The sequence below is a fragment of the Protopterus annectens genome, chromosome 1.part0 (assembly GCF_019279795.1).
Source record: "Protopterus annectens isolate FY-2018-M chromosome 1.part0, PAN1.0, whole genome shotgun sequence".
NCBI lineage: Eukaryota > Metazoa > Chordata > Ceratodontiformes > Protopteridae > Protopterus > Protopterus annectens.
In genome coordinates this window covers 593,840,229-593,856,154 of record NC_056725.1, presented here as the reverse complement: position 1 = coordinate 593,856,154, position 15,926 = coordinate 593,840,229, and the positions used below count along the sequence as shown (strand labels likewise).

At 41.1% G+C, this 15,926-nt stretch overlaps 1 protein-coding gene across 1 annotated transcript in view; it reads left to right on the top strand.

Annotated features, from left to right (window-relative positions):
- RAB3GAP2 (RAB3 GTPase activating non-catalytic protein subunit 2) overlaps positions 1-15,926 on the top strand; it is a 2,949,955-nt gene that overhangs the window by 770,681 nt on the left and 2,163,348 nt on the right. The window lies entirely within an intron of this gene.

Here is a 15,926-nt window from a genome sequence, read left to right as displayed (position 1 = left end):
TCCTTTACAAAAGGATGTGCTACTTGGTACTAATGCTGAGGAGATACTACGGAAAATGGAAGAAAAAGCCAAATCTGTGCAAACTGTCAAAGCTTTTCTACAGGTTCAACCACCACGTTTTAGCAGAAATTGGCCTTCTAAAAACTGGTCCTTTCCAGCCACGGACAAGCCCCAAAGAGGTAGATACAGGCGCACAAGGGGCAGAGGGCAATCACAAGGATCATATAGAGGCAGGCAATGGCAAACTCCAGCACCAAGAGGTGGCGAAGACAGTGCACAACAATACAGGAAACAAACCCAATGACTTCCTTCTTTCCATGCCAAGCAAGTTTCAGCTGGCAGCACCCTTGGGAGGAAAGCTGGCATTATTTACAAGAAATTGGCATATGGTCACAACAGACAAATGGATCCTGGACGTTATAAACAGAGGCTACAGATTTCATTTTCACACTCTCCCAAAAATGAGAGGCATGCCAAACCTGCCACACAATCAAAGGGCAGAGGCACAACTACAAATTTCAAAGCTCATAGACATGAAAGCTATTCAAGAGGTACCTACTCACGAACAAGGTCAAGGTTTTTATTCCAGGCTATTTCTGGTACCAAGGAAAGGAACAGACTGGAGACCCATTTTGGACTTATCCATCCTAATCACATTCTTACTGCACCAAAATTCAAGATGCTCACATTACAGCAGCTTCTTCCCATGCTGGGCAAGGAGTTTTGGCTGGTAACATTGGACCTCAAGGAGGCATACCTGCATGTCCCAATCAGACAAAGCTGCAGAAGATACCTCAGATTTCTTGCAGGTTCAATCCACTATCAATTCTCTGCATTGCCCTTTGGCTTATCTACTGCGTCCAGAGTATTCACGAAATGCCTGGCATCAGTAATTGCCTACTGCAGACTTCAAGGGATACAAATTTACCCTTATTTGGAAGACTGCCTGATCCAAGTGGACAGCAAGCACATACTTCTGGAACATCTGGCTTATATGCAACACGGTTACTGAATTCTCTGGGATACACAATCAACAAAGAGAAATCCAGGCTAACACCATCTCAGAAAATAACTTTCCTGGGTGCCAACTTGGACACAAACACCCAGATGGCCTATCTTACGCCAGAAAAACAGGGGCAACTAACTCAGTACTTCAAAACACTAGCAAATTGTACCAGGCTTACTGCAAGGAAAATCCTGCAGGCTCTGGGCTTCATGGCATCTTGCATTCTTTTAATCCCATGTGCAGAGTTGCATATGAGGAAACTTCAATGGTACCTAAAAAACCTATGGTCTCAACACAGCCACAGTTTGCAAACAATAATACCAATAATTCCATGTTTGCAAAAGGAATTTCTATGGTGGGCCCAAGCATGTCAAACAAACACAGGTCTCCCATTCTGCAAGCCTCAAGCAAATCAAGTCATCACAACAGACGCCTCAGATTACGCCTGGGGGGCGCACATGACAGACAGGTGCATTCAGGGCAAATGGTCCCAAAAGGAAAAGCACCTTCACATCAATCAAAAAGAAATGCTAGCAGTGATAAATGCAATTACAGCTTTCAAGGACCTCCGGCATCCAGGGCAATTATTGATAAGAACAGACAACACCACAGTAATGTGGTACATAAACAAACAAGGAGGAACACATTCATACCCCCTGTGCAGACTAGCCATGACACTTTGGAACTTGGCTCTGGAATGGCAAATCGAACTTCAAGCACAGTACTTGCCAGGCTTGGAAAACACGCTGGCAGACAATCTAAGCAGAAATATGACAGATCCACACGAATGGAAGTTGCATCCTCAAGTGTTTACAAAGTTAATCCAAGCGTGGGGGAGGCCAGACATAGATCTCTTCGCCTCCCACAGGAATCATCAATTGGAAAAGTTTTGTTCAAGGACCTTTCATCCAAAGGCCTGGAGAGTGGATGCCCTTTCATTCAGTTGGACAGCATGGGCAGTTTACGCTTTCCCACCTCTGCCTCTTCTACCCAAGGTGCTCTTGAATGCAAGAGCAGACAGACCGAAGATGATATTGATTGCACCAGACTGGCCAAGACAACACTGGTACCCACTCCTGAGGAGCCTAACACATGCTCCTCCCTGGCCCCTACCTCTAATGCCTCTTCTGCTGACTCAGCACAGCTACAAAACTCTTCACAGTCAGCTGAAAACACTCAATCTCGCTGCATGGAAAATTCCTTAACACCACAACAGACCCTACTCCCCAAAGAGGTGCAGGATGTCATTTTGGAGGCCAAAAGGCCATCTACTAGAAAGGCTTACTCCGCAAAATGGAAACGGTTTTGCTCTTGGAATGAGAAAAAAGGCCAGGACCCTAGAAAACTGAATTTGCATCAGGTATTACAGTATCTAGCTGAGCTGCTGAACAGTGGACTTTCATTTTCCTCCATAAAAATCCATGCCTCAGCCATCTCTGCAGAATTCAACACGGATCCACCCATATTCTCTCACCCATTCTTAAGACAGTTCCTCAGAGGGGCTAAGAATATAAGACCACCAAGGAAACAACCAGTGCCAGCCTGGGATCTTAATTACATTCTAGAAAAATTAACATTGCCTCCCTTTGAACCAGCTGCCTCAACAGATTTGCAATATTTGTCCTGGAAAACAGCTTTCCTTCTGGCCATTACCTCAGCTCGTAGGTTTTCGGAACTACAAGCCCTCATGGCTGTGCAGCCCTTTCTCATCTTCCATCAGGACAGGGTTTCCCTTCGAACCAACCCGCCATTTATGCCTAAAGTGGTATCCAGGGTAGCTTTAAATCAAGCCATACATTTACCTACCTTTTACCCCAATCCTCAAAACAAAGGGGAAAGGCTGCTACACTCCTTAGACATCCATAGACAGCTACGTTATTATTTGGACAGAACAAAGCCTTTCAGGAAATCGGAACAACTTTTTGTGTCCTATGCTGTAGGAGCTCAAGGGAAGCCAGTTACCAAACAGACAATTTCAAAATGAATAGGCCACTGCATACGGTTTTGTTACTCCTGTCATGGAAAATCTGTCCCTACAGGCATCAGATCCCACTCCACCAGGGCCACAGCTACCTCTACAGCCTTCCTCAGAGGAGTTCCTACCAAAGATATTTTGGAGGCAGCCACTTGGAGTTCTGTGCATACCTTCACAAAACACTACCACTTGCCTTTATATTCCAAAACTAGAGCAGGCTTTGCCACTGCTGTGTTGCAGGGCATTCTGGCTCATCCCAGTTCCACCTAGTGCCTACCACCCTGTGCGTAGCTTTGGGATTCTACCCATCTGTGATTACTGCAGCTGTATGCACGATGAACATAGTACAGTTTTGTACCTACCATAAATGTAGATGTTCGAGTGCTAATACAGCTGCAGTACAGTTTTCCCTCCCTCCTTCCCCTCTTGGTAAAGGCCTAGGGCCTAACCCCTCTTCATACAACCTGATTGGGTTATCCTTCTATGGTATATTTGCTTGCAACTACTGATTTTTGATTATATTGCATTGCATGTATATAAATATAATTTATGTATTGCCTTCCTACTGGGGGCACCTGACATCTGGGGCAAGAAAGACTGAAGAAAATGGCGTTGGCTGTGTCTTATATACCCCTGCCTCACTGACGTCAGGAAGGAAAGCGACAGCAACCGACGCCGGACCTAGACTTTGGAATTCGGCCGACCGAGGACCCGCCTGACGGCAGAGAACCCATCTGTGATTACTGCAGCTGTATTAGCACTCGAACATCTACATTTATGGTAGGTACAAAACTGTACTTTCTTAACTCTGGTTTAAAGTTTGTACCTACTGTTTTACCAAGGTTGTATTTGCTGAAATGTGAGATATTTAAGCTAAATAGGAAGTTGCACTTGATGTATTATTTTGAATTGTTTGTTAATAAGATTGTTGATACCATACCTCTCAAGTGTACCTCATTACGAGGAACATACCTCATTTGGGGTCTTAAAACGTTCATGTTCCTCAAAGTTCCTCAGTGCTCCCCCTTGAAAGACTCTGTCACACATTCAGTGTTAGGAATTTTTTTTAAGTGAAATCCATGGTAAATAGAAATTAATCATATTAATTCATTAAAATATCTTCTTTATAAATAAAACTAGTATATTTTAACCAGCCTATGGCCTTCCTAGTTAAAGTTGTTAGTAAGCCATTAGTATGTGTTCCACATTTTGCCCATTTGTTCCACATTATGAGAGGTAGTGTTCCTCATTTTGGAGATGGAAGGTTGAGAGCTGTGGTTGATACTGATAGCTATGATTCCTTTAAGGAATTCAGTAGTGATGATGTGAGTTTTTATTCATGTGATTCAGATTTTGAAGTGAATGCATACTGCCCTTTGAACACACGGGATGTAGCATATAAAAGTACTTTTTTGCCTCCCTTTCTCCATAAAGGGATTCAACAATTCCTTGTTATGTTAAATTATGCAGTTGAGTCTAAGCTTTATGAGTTCAAAAGTAGTATGCATGAGGTCCAGTTTAATTTAACCAAGTTAGAATGGAAAACTCTGCAGGGTTTGAGTAAGCAGAGAGAACTATATTTAAGCCAGCTGACAAGGGTAATTAACTGGTGGTATTGCACTATGCACAATATTTACAAATGTGTTATAAACATCTGACTGATAAAATTATACAGAATTATATATATTTCAGTGTATGAAAAATCTTTGAAAGGTTTTAAAGAACTGTTAGGTAAAGGTTATAGACGTGGTTATTTTTCAAAATGGATGTTGAAAAAAAGTTTAATTTGTAAAGGGTGCACTATGGCACCCATTTATTGTCCCCCTAAAATTCATAAACACTTGTCAGATCCTCCTGGTCATCCTGTAACTTCTGCATGTAGGTATTTTTTTTGCATAAAATAGGGAGGTTTTTTTTTTTTTACATAAGTATTTTTTACCAATGGTTATGAAGTTACCATCATATATAAAGGATATTTTTGATTTTCTAGATAAGCTAGCAGAAGTGCAGTGGACCCAGGACATGTATGTATTGGGTTACACTTAATATAAAAAGTCTTTATAAAAGTATCAAACACAATTTTGGAATAGAGGCTGTTTATTATTATTTGGGAGATAGCCCAGTATCGAATCGTGTTATTGAATTAACATATTTCTGTTTAGTTAATTATTTTGAGTTTAATGCACAATTATATCATCAGGTACAGGGTACAGCAATGGGGGCACCATTTGCTGCAATGTATGCTAATTTCCTTATGGGACTGGTAGAAAATGAATGCATCTATGTAACTGATTTTTATAAAAAACGTAGTGAGATATTACAGATACATAGATTTAATGTGTGTATGTAAAGGGGGACAATTTAATATCTGTATGTAAAGGGGAACAAGAGTTGGTAGCTAACTTTATATATAATTTACAGTTAAATAGGTTTAACTTAGAATTTGACGGCTTAAAAGTAGGAAGAAAGGTACCATTCTTGGATGTCTTACTTGATGGTTCTGTTAATGAAAAAATAGGAACTGTAGTGCTTAGAAAATTCAAGGATGGCACCCCATATTTGCATGGGTTAAGCTGCCATCTTAAACCTGGTTGATTTCTTTGAAACAGTCACCAAAGCCATTGACGAGGGGAAGGTGGTCCACACAGCCTACCTGGACCTCGCAAAAGCCTTAGATACAATACCCCACTCGGGCATTATAGATAAGCTCACCAGCTTAAATATAAACCCATATGTCACTAGATGGATTGCAAACTGGCTCAAGGACAGAACCCACATGGGTAGAATTGCTGGAGCCATGTCAGACTCCAAACCAGTTACAAGTGGTGTCCCACAAGGCTCAGTCCTGGGACCTCTCTTGTTCGGTATATATTTCTCGGAGGTACAGGCCAAAACGGAAGGACTGTGGCTGACCAAGTTCGCAGATGACTGCAAACTGGGCACCATAATAGACTCTCCAGCCGACACAAGCATCCTCCAAAAGGGCCTCATAGAAACAGACAACTGGTGCCAGAGCCATAGCCTCAAGCTAAATGCCAAAAAGTGTATAGTCATCCCCTTTGGCAAAAACAGTGCTCACAAATTACCACATAGGTGGTAATCCATTAAGTACAGAAGAAGTAATTAGGGACCTGGGGACCCAAGTTGATAGCAATCTCTCATTTGACAACCACGTGGCCAAAGTGGTTAGAAAAACATTTTATATAGCCCACCTAATCATGAAGGGATTCACATCTAGATCAGGCGAGGTCATCGTGCCTCTTTACTCATCCCTCATCAGGCCCATAATTGAGTACAATGCCCCTTTTGGGATGTACCTTACCAGACACCTGCAGCAACTGGAAAGACCCCAAAAGTACATCACCAAGAGGATCAAAGGGCTCAAACAGATGCCATATGCTGCCCGGTTAAAGAAACTCCAGCTCTACTCAGTGGCATACCGCCTGTTCAGAGGCGATCTGTGCCTGACGTATAAAGCCATGTCCAACCCGGAATTAATGGACATGCTGCACCTCAGAAAATCCAAATCCCATCGAGCTACGCTCAGCACCTCAGCACTGAATAAATAGGACATGCTGGAGGGACAGATTCATAACCCAGAGGCTCCCTTCACTCTGGAATAAAATCCCAGTCCAGGTTAGGCAGAGTCCCTCATTTCCTCTCTTCAAGAGGAATCTTGATGAGTGGATGGGAGATCGAGGTTTACCCTGGTATCACTTCTGTGTCACTGTTAGACAGAGGCACAGTATACTAACCTCGAAAAAGGGCATAGCAAAATAAATTTAAAATGGGTGGCGAAATCCAAACACATTCTGGCTAGGCTTATAAATGCCCTAGGGCAGATAGCCTAGTATGAACCTATGAACCTATTCACCACATACTATAAAATCCTTGCTGTATAGTGAGCTTTTAAGGTTGTGTAGGTTGTATAATATGGAGGTGGATTTTTGGAAAGAATTACATATTACTGCGGGTATGTTTGCTAAGAAGGGGGTGTGATGATATGACACTGAAGAGCTGTGAAAAAAAATTTAGACCAGAAAGGGTGGTAAGTGATTTGGATGTGCATTCACATAAGAACCAAATAGGAAGAGAGAATAGTCAGTGAAAATAGCCATATTTTGTTACTACATGTAACTTGAGTGCGCAAATAGTGGATTTATAAGATTTTATTGGGGTTTTTTTGTGAACTTAAAGGATTTTAGCTGATGTATTATGTGAAACTCCATGTATTTCATATAAAAGTGGAAGAAGTATAAAAGACATGGTGGTGCATGATAGATGTGCACCCCCCCCCTTCCCCCCCAGATAATGTACTTGATACCATCATGCCAGTAGGGACAATACGTGTGGAAGGTGTTCTAGTTGTAAATTTTTAGTGAACAGTGTTGGTAAAATCAATGGAGAGAAATTTGTAGTGAGACATAAATATGGTTGTGATATGGAGGAGATAATATATGCATTAAAATGTCCTTGTAACAAATTTTTATATAGGAAAGAGTAAAACGAGTTTTCAAAGCAAGATTTCAACACACAAGAGATATTAAAAGAGGCCTAGTTGAGAACCCTGTTGCTATACAGTTTAAAATGCATCATGTTAGTGTAGTTGGGGGGGGGGGGTGGCAAGACACGGTGTTAGACCAAATACGTGTTAGTCAGTATGGTAATTTGAATATAAAAGATAGGCTTTTGTATAGAGTCTATTTGTATATTGAAATATGGCACGTTAATTACCCATGGACTGAATACAGACTGGAAATATCTTATTTAATAAAGTGCAGTTTTCTTAAATGATTTAATTAGTGTTAATTGAATAATGATGGTGACTTGTATGGTGCAATTTTTTTATGTACTGTTTTACTCCTTGAAGGCTGTGAGCCAAGGAGCTAGAGATTTTACTTGAATAAATCTTGGATACCTGCCCTGGTGGCTTGTGTTTTGTTCTACTGTGCTTTGCTGTTGTTGGTGCTACTTTATATATTGTTACCTTTAGGTAGCCACTCTGAGTGTAATACCCTTAAACTTGTACACCATTAACCTTTAACACTACAGACATAGTACTAATCTTGGTCTTTATGTACGTACATTTAACATTTCCAGGGACAGACCAACCATATATATCATACCATGGCTCCTTATAATGCACATTAAGTACACTCTCCAGCTTTGTCATGGAGGCTTGATAGAGCTGTAATTGATCCTCCAGTATAAGGACAAATTTCAAGGGAAGATGAAGGTGGGCTGATGATATACTTGCCACCCTTCTGAACTTGTCCCCTGCTGTAGTATATAGTATCTTGAGTTTCACGCACTTTTCAGGATTTGCCATAAATCTTTCTAAGTCATGTTGTTAAAGCGCAATGAAGTCCCCAGCCAATATTTCAGATATATATTTTCTTTTTACTAGGAGATGTCCTGAGCATGTTATCTACCCTATATGGTACCCTGCCGAGACCTTTAAAACAGTTTTATGAGACACGTTAGCTGTGTCTCACAAATTGGAAAGATCTGATTCTGTCTTTGGAGTAGAGGAATTTTGTTCTAAAAATTGTCTTATGTCCATAAATGGTGTATATTATATGAAAGCAATGCCTTTTCCCCCTCAAGAGGTTTTGGAATTCTAGGATAAAACGGTTATCCCTCTGATTCCTGCAACTCCATTGTTGTTGATTATTTACTTTGTCAGAGAGACACTTGGGGGCCTAGCTGTCTCAGTTCAGAAGAATACAGTTGAGCTTCAATTCTGAAATGCCCTTGCTGACCTGCCTGTGTTTCATGTACTGCCCCCAGTGGAAAAGTTACATTGATTTTTGCTAAGCCAGCGTAGCCCTAAGGATAATCCAGTGCCACTATCTAGTTAGTTTCTTCCATAAAATGTATTTCTCATAATCACTTTGCCTTCCACTCTCCAGTGCCATGAAACTCCCAACATTTCTCACATCATGGGCCTCTGTATTTTTCAGAGTTGCAGGATGTTCTAGAAATAATGCCATTTACAGCCCTGTGGTCCTTCTTATACCCCCCACCCTATAGTCACATTACTGACTTTTAAGGTCTTGTCTCTCAAATTCAGAAGGTTAGATTCTGTTAACCTAGAGTTTTGGGGAGGTTCTTCCTCTTTTGCTAAAAGTGTGATAAATTGAAGAAAGCACAATCATATACACCTTCTGAAACCCTATAAACCAACTTAACAGAAAAAAAATACATTTGACATAACATTGAAAAAAATGGAGGTTTCCCTGTATAAGTCCCCTTGAGAATTCATGTTTATTGTGTTGCCTATTTGATAGGGAAATTTGGAACAGTGTTTGATCTGATCTTGTCCTTTTCATTCTTCCTCAACATATGGGTTATGGATCCAACCTTGGATCCAACTCTGCCGCATTTTACAGACTTGGATCCATCTCTGCCTTTTATTATCATTATATACTCAGAGCTGTCATCTTTACTAGGCAACAGGTGTCCTTAACTGCATAGGATCATAGGAGGTTACTAGGCTATCGACCCAGAGGTTATTTCAATCCTAGCCATTTCATTCCAGTGTAATACCATAAATATACCAGTCAATACCCAGGATTGCATTTAGCGCATGTCCAGTAGGGTTGTGGGCACTATCCCTAGTAAGTATATTTGGTGCCCCAGCCACTCGTCCAAGTTCCTTATGAACAGTGTCATAGAAGTGCTCTGCTTTACATGAATTGGCAGCCTATTCGAAAGTTGTGGTAGTCGCTGGGCGACAAATCTGTCCCTCCAGCATGTCCTATTCAAGTTCAGGCCATATTTAGGCCCCTATAAGAGTTAGCTTTAGTCCCTTTTGATTTGTGAATGTGCAGCAAATTCATTAAGTTTTGGTCCGAGATTGCTCTGTAAGCCAGGCATAAGTCTCCCCCTAAGAAGTCTATACGATACTGAGTTTAGAGACAGGGACTTTAGTCGGTCTTTGTAAGGCATGTACTGGAGTCCCTTGATCATCTTAGTTAGAAACCTCTGAGGTCTCTTCAGTTGCTGCAGCTGCTTTGTATGGTACATGCCTAAAGGGGAGTTGTACTTAATTATGGGCCTGATTAGTGACCAGTACAGAGGGGTTATAACGTCCTTTGCTCTAGAGACGATGCCTTTGCTAGTCAAGTTTGCTATGTAGAAAGCCTTCATTTCTACAGTAGACTTATGGAGGTCAAAGTTAAGGTCACAGTCTACTTGTGATACAGATCTCTTACCACTTCATAGGTACATAGGGTATTATTGTTAATTTGATATTGTGAAGGGACATTGTTTCTGCCGAAGGGAATGATGATGCATTTCTTTGCATTCAGTTTGAGACAGTGACTAAGACACCAGTCGTTGGACTGAATAAGACCCTCCTGAAGTATACTGCATCATTTGAGGATTCAATAATTGCACCGAGTCTGCAGACTTGGTCAGTTACAGACCCTTATTTTTGGCCTAAATATCTGAGAAGTATATACCAAACAGTAGGGGGCCCAGCACTGACCCTTGTGTCATCCCGCTAGTGACTGGTCTGCAGGTTGATGTGGTGTCATCCACTTTGATATTGTGTAACCAGTTTGTCAGCCAAATGGCAACTTATCTTACAACAAAGGGGTGTATCTTCAGTTTGCTAAGTTTATCGGTAATGCTGGAGTGTAGGATTGTGCCAAAGGCCTTTGTCAAATCGAGGTATGCTATTGTGCACAGATTTGCCCTTGTCAGTGGCCCTGGTAACATTTTTGAAGAAATCCACCAGGTTTAACAGGCAGAACCTATCCATGAAGCCGAATTGGGTCAGATCCAGGGTTTGGAGGTTGCCTATGTCTTTATTTATGAGGCTCATGATTATACATTCCATGAACTTACAGATGATGGTGGTACGGGGTCTGTAATTCCCTGGGTGTGTTGTTAAGCCACCTTTATTGAGGGGAATAACAGTTGTTGTTCTCCATTCCACACGAACAAAGCCAGTGGTTAAGATGTGATTGAATAGGATACTTAATGGTGATGCTCGTTCATGTTTTAGTTTATTTAGAAGACAACCTGGGATGCCATGTGGTCCCATAGCGGCTGTTTTTTTTTTGTCTTGGTCAAGGCTTTAATGACCTGCTCTTCGGATATGTAGGGTGGGAGGTTGGGAGCAAGGATTGTGATAAGTTCGGAGAGGATAAGGGAGTGAAATTTTTACCAAATCTTTCTGCTAGCAGGTTTGCTATTTCAGTGGGATCGATGTATGTGATACCGTTAGTCATTAGTTTGGCACATGCTTGGGTCTGCCTTTTAGGCTATGTACGCAGTTGTAATAGGCCTTATGATTATCCTTGGCTGTGTTTGCTAAGTTTTTCTCAAAGTTACTCTTCAAGGATTTGACATGTTGTCTTATTTGTCTTTTGATGCTGAGGAGGGTGCTTTTCTATTGTTGGAGCCTTGCCATAGTTTTCTTAGACAGCAACTTTTTGTGTTTGTTTTAAAGTTTGTTAATACTGGATGTCCACCAGGGCAGGTTTTTTTTTTTTTTAAATTGGGGCTATGGCTTTGATTCTCTCTTTCCCTCTCTTGAACAGCTAAGTCTGTACACTTACACAAGTGATTATACAGGGCTTTTGTGTAAACTTTAGTGTAGTTGTCAATTCCAGCTGGAGTTGGGGCTTGAAATGCTTTAATAACTTCCCCTAGGAAGGTAGAGTTTGCTTTGGTGAAGCTTTTTAGTCTAACGTCTTCCTTTGTGAGTTCTGATGTTAGTGCCAGTGTGAAGGTGACTGTTTTGTGGTCAGATATAACTAATGAGGGTCCGAAAGTTGCAGTGGTGCGTCTTTTTGTCATGTTAGTGAGGGCCAGATCTAGTATGTTTGTTCCTCTTGTTGAGGTTTGAACAATGTGTTCCAGGGCATTTGAGTTAACAAAGTCAAGGAACTTTTGCACTAGTTAGTTAGGGCTAGAGTAGGTTTCCCAGTTGATGGTGGGATAATTGAATCCTCCATGACCAGTGTGTTTGGCAGTGTTTGGATTGACTCATGTTTGGTCAAGTAGGCCTTGTGCGAATCATGATCCATGGAGGAGGAACTATAGCTATGACTTGAGTGGGGGTCTTACCCACAGTAATCTGTACTTGGAGGAACTCCATGGAGTTGTCCAATGTAACTAGTTGGGAGGTGAACTTATCTCTAATATAGATAGAAACGCTGCCTCCTTTCATTCTCACAGGGTTGTTTAGTGGTCTGAAGGTGTGGACGGCATTGTAGCCATGCAAGGCCAGGGTAATCTGTGGCCTTGAACCAGGTTTCTGTGACTGCATAGACATATGTATCCTCTAGTGATAGAGGTGCTTCCAGTGTGTGCAGTTTTTTATTTAAGCTCCTAGCGTTTAGCAGCATAACCCTTATTTTGTTATGGTTGGCAATTTTCACGTTGGCAGTTTTGTTTTTTGTGACCTTGCCTGAATAAGGCACTATGGGGGAGGCAAGAGCCTTTCCGAGCAGCTGAAAGCCTAGTGGTGCTAGGTCCAAACAATCTCTGGCAATGCAGCAAGGTTTGTCAACCATTTTACCCCAGGCTGACAGAAACAGGACCCCCTTTGATTGACGCCAAAAACTAAGCCAATTATTGAAATCAATATTTTTTGTTTATATTGTGGCATCATCTAGGCGAGGGTAATATGCTGCTAGGGACATACCTGCCTGAGACACATGCGCAGAGAGCTCAGTCATGTCTCTCTTTATATAGTCCAGTGAGGTACTTCTCAGGTTGTTCACTCCAACATGAGCTATGACAGAGTCATAATGGTACTTGTTGCTGAGAGACCTGAATGTGTGATCTGACGAATCCTGGCATCGGACGGGCAGCTGACTGTGACTTTCTCCTTATCTAATCTGGTGAGTGGGATTTGTGTGTTTCTTACTATGGAGTCTCAAATTACAAGAAAATTTGTTTTTTTTGAGTGTTACGCCTTAAGTGCTTAGTAGGTGAGAGACTGGTGTTGCTGTGTTTCTTGGATGCTGTGGGAACTGTGTTAGTTGTAGCAGTCTTTTGTTTTGGAAGTCTCTGGTGTTTTGGTAGTTTTTGAGAACCTCTGCTTATGTTAATTTATGTGTTAGATGACTGTGTGTATGAGTAGTGGTACTATGCCCATGCATAGTGGCGGATGAGTTGACAGCCTCTTGTTACTTTTTTGAGTGCAAGAGAGCAGGGATTTGAGATTCTTGGTGTAGATACATCTCTCGCACTCTGTACTAGAGTGAGTTATTAGTAGAGGGTTGTCTATATATATGAGACAGTTGCTACATTGCCTTAGGAGACCCAAGTCAACAAGGCTGGCAGGAAAAAACAGGGTAGTCCAGCTGTCCATAATGCTAGGTTTGAAAAACTGTTATCACAAAGGGAGTGCTTTCAGGACTGATCTAGTGGGTGCTCTGTAGATGGGTATTTCAGATGGGGGGTTTTGTGGTTTAATAGGTCACAGCTCACTGGCAATACTTCTTAGACCGGAGATGTCTAAAGATGGGGACTACACTGAAGTACTACTGCTGTATCTAAGGGAAAATTGTCAAAATCATCTGTTGTCCGTCTCGCACTGTAAGGCAGACTAATGCAGTACGAACAGTGCAGTTTAGTTTACAGTATTAAAATACAGTATTAAATAAGCAGAACACAATAAAAAGTGCAGTAAATAGTATAATCAAGCAAAAAAAAAAAACGGGCAACTTATGGTTTTTGGGAAGCTCAGAACCCTCTAGTCATCTGATATCTCAGCTTAGAGTTGTGGCTGGTAACCCACCTCAGTTCATCTCGGTTTAGACAAACAGAAACCTGTTCAAATGCAGGGCTTAAATACCCAAAGATGTAAACTTAAAAAAAAAAAAAACTTAAAAAAAAATCAAAAGAACCAGTGAGGGTGCTTACTCCAAGCCCTAGACTAATCATCCTTCACCAGACAGGTTCCACTCAGCACACTTCTCTCACAGTGATGCAGAAGGGCCCCTTCCAATCAAAGATGGCTTAGAAAATGTGCTCATAATACAGCAGCCAGTACAAACAGACCCAGATGTAGCAAAACCTGTGTCTAGATAATGCTACAGCTACTAGCTACACTGATTTAGGTGGGAAATGCTAAAAAAATTGGAAACATTAGAAAAACAGCAGTGAGACACTAAAATGTTTTAAGCAGCAGAAAAACAGCAAGGAAACACTAAATAATGTTTTTTGTATAGGACAGACCCCACCCATTTATGTACAAACATTTGTCTTAACTTGCTCAAATATGCTTACTTCTCTTACATGGGTAGTTTGTGAACAATTTAGCAGGTTCCAGAAGTGTAGCTCTAGCCCAAATCTTTCACTTCTAAGTTATAACTTTCTTGGCTACTTATGCCAACAATATTAGAAGGGATACTTTATGCTTTTCCCACCCTCAGTATAAGCATGATCCAAAAGTAAATCTTCTATTAATCTAATTTATCTTCTAAGTATTGATCTGATGATGTCAATCTTCATTCATTCTTGACTGATGGGGTTCAGTTCCGATCCCTCAGAACTGACTCGGCTGTTATACAAAGCTCGCGCCAGCCAAAAACTCTCGAGCTATGGCTTTACCCATACTGCATCTCTTCCCATTAACTCAGATCTCGTTTGCTGCATAGAAAATTGGACGTGTCAACCGATGCTCTCAGCTAAGTGCCAAAAATTTCTTCTTATTCTAATTATAATAGTTTAACAATCTTTAATTCCATTACTAGTTAGTGTCGTTAGATACTTGTTCGAGTGAGTGACCCTTTTTGGAGCCTTCTACCCCCTCTTTTACCTTACGATAAATCTCATTTACCATTGTTGGTAGTAAGCATCTTCTTCCCTCTTACCATTGGTATCCTTAATACCATCTTTGTTTTTTTTTTCCTTCTGTTTTTTTTTCCTTTCCCTTACCTGTTTGAGTAATTTTCATATACCATAGTTGGTATATCCATTTAAAAAAAATAAATAAATAAATAAATAAATAAAAAAATATATATATATATATATATATATATATATATATATATATATATATATATATATATATATATATACAACATGTCAGAGAAACAAAAAGGGTCCTCCTGATTTTAACAATGTAAGGACTGTGGCAGAATGATGCCCAACTCTGATGGGCATCTTTCTTGCGTCTGCTGTCTAGATGTCCCTCATTTGGAAATTCCTTGTAATATCTGTAAGGGCTTTAGCACCCAAACTCTTACAGAGAGACAAAATAAACTAATTCTGAAAGGCTTGTTAAAGAATCCTTATGGTGAAGCTCTATCTGAGGCGGAGACTTTAAAATCTCCAAAGTCTGAGGCAAAAAAGAGCCATTCGGTACCATCTTCCCCGAAGATGCATGACACAAAAATCTCAAAAATTCCAGGTTCTGACAGGCTCATCTGAACTAAAGGCAAAAAAGCGTAAAATGTCACTATCTTTTGCTCCAGCACCGAAGACAAAATCTGCATCAGTGCCATCAACTACTGAACCAACTCAAACCACTTTGGCACCGATGACCTCTCCGGCACCGAAAGTCATTACTTGTACCCATTTGGTTCCATCTTCTTCTTCTGTAAAACAGACCATGGTGTCGAAGGTTGATGTTTTAAATATTCCCTGGACTAGAGATTCCCCTTCAGTGGACCCCTTTTTGGGTCAGCAGCTGAGTCCCTTTGTGGACAGACCAGAGTCCCTTTCAGGAATGTCAGTCTGTTCCTCCAGGAGTCTCACAGAATTGGATGTATTCAGATTAGTGGACCAGCTTTTGGCAGCCAGAGGCCTTCCTCCCTCCCAGAGTCGAGGCTTACTCTCCCAGGACTCCTACATATATTCCTACTTCAACCTCCTCCCAGGTCTTGGAGCCCATTGCTTTGATGCTCCCAGTGTCAACTGCCTTGGTGCCAACAGTGGATCTCACTTCAGCGCTGAAATCTACTCTGTGGTGTTCGG